Source organism: Neopelma chrysocephalum, unplaced genomic scaffold (genome assembly GCF_003984885.1).
Source record: "Neopelma chrysocephalum unplaced genomic scaffold, ASM398488v2 Primary Assembly neopelma1_252, whole genome shotgun sequence".
In the NCBI taxonomy this organism is placed as follows: domain Eukaryota; kingdom Metazoa; phylum Chordata; class Aves; order Passeriformes; family Pipridae; genus Neopelma; species Neopelma chrysocephalum.
Genome location: NW_020897914.1, coordinates 3,059,973 through 3,061,356, shown reverse-complemented (window position 1 = coordinate 3,061,356; position 1,384 = coordinate 3,059,973). Strand labels below are relative to the sequence as shown.

Sequence of the window (1,384 nt, the reverse complement as noted above, 5' to 3'; positions counted from 1 at the left end):
TTAGTGCAGCTTTTGATGGGATTTCTTAGGGCCAAATCAAAGGGATCACACCAGGCCTGCCTTCCTCAGGGCCATGATTTGCTGAATCTCTACATCCTTCCCCCTGGAGGTCTTTCTGCTGATGATAATGTTGGTTAAAGAGAGATATGGGCTCCTGGGGAGCAGAAACAGCCTGAAACCAGGGATGGACTTTCTCTACAGGGAGGTGCAAACCCCACCAGCTCCCAGTGGTGTGGGAACCTCTGTGACACAAGAGAGGGTGTCCCACATCAATAGTGGGGTCTGGGCAGGTTTGGATCCACCAACACCTTCCCTGCCATGGGCAGGGGCTGGAATGGGCTCACTGGTGGAGCTTTAGCTGCCATGGGTTCATTCTTTCCCCCCCAGGTCTCAAATACTGAGGCATTTCTTCTCTCTGAGGGTGACAGCAAAGCTACTGCCTCCCAGTTACATCCCAGTTCTTTGCCCATCACTCCTCCAGCTCTGTGGCTCCTCAACCCCCTGGGTAGGATAGTTTGGAGTGTCAGGAGAGAATGGACTTTCCTCTGGCCACTCTACCTGACCAACCACCAGCTCTTGCTCCTGTATTCCTGTTTTCCAGCCTCACTTGTGGCCCCTGACCCCGAGGTTTGAGGTAATGATGTCACCCATGAACCCCCCAGCCCCAGGTGTGGTGTCCCCAGGCCATGGTGCTGCTCAGAAGGTCTGGGGAAAACCATGCTCTGCTTCAGACTCCTTTGTTCTTCCTGGTCCAAGAGTTTCCTTGGTCTCTTCACAAAACCTGCAGCAAAATATTAAAATGAGAGGCTCCATGTGAGTCGAGGACTCAACCAGGAAATGGGAAATCCAGTTCAAAGGGGGACAATTCCTCCAGGAGGAGAGGAAGCAGCAGTTCTCTGCTGGGGTGTGTGTGGGGAAATGCTCAAATAACTCATTTAATGATGACTGTCATCTCCTTTCCAGCCTCTGCACCTGCAGCCATTGAAGTAGCACAGGAAAAGCTGGGCTGGGACTATTGGCAGGTCTGGATGGAAAACTGGGATGGCCAGGACTTTGCAGGTAAACCTGGAGTCTCTCTGGGGAAAATGTGAATTGCAGCTTTCCACTGGTCTCTTTTCCCACTCCCGTGCTGTTCCCTGGGCAGTTCTGCAGAGTCCTGGCAGTGTGACCATGGGGACTTGGAGGGGGTGGGTGGCTCTGAGAGCAGGAGAAGAGCAGGGCTGGACACTGAGTGTTGTCTCCTTCTGTATCCAGGTGAAGCATCAGAGGCCCCAGAGGGGCTGGAGAAGGTCTTGGGCCAAAAAGTCCAGATCTGGCTTCAGGAAAAGCACATGGCTTGCCTTTGGCAACACTGCCAAGGAATTAAGCTAGATAAAAAAATCAA

The 1,384-nt window shown here is 52.7% G+C and overlaps 1 long non-coding RNA gene across 1 annotated transcript; it reads left to right on the top strand.

Moving 5' to 3' along the window:
* The first annotated feature begins 291 nt into the window (after positions 1-291).
* On the top strand, positions 292-1,384 carry LOC113977632. Its single transcript, XR_003537372.1, has 3 exons — positions 292-634; positions 964-1,059; positions 1,255-1,384. It is a non-coding gene; the product is annotated as an uncharacterized LOC113977632 (long non-coding RNA).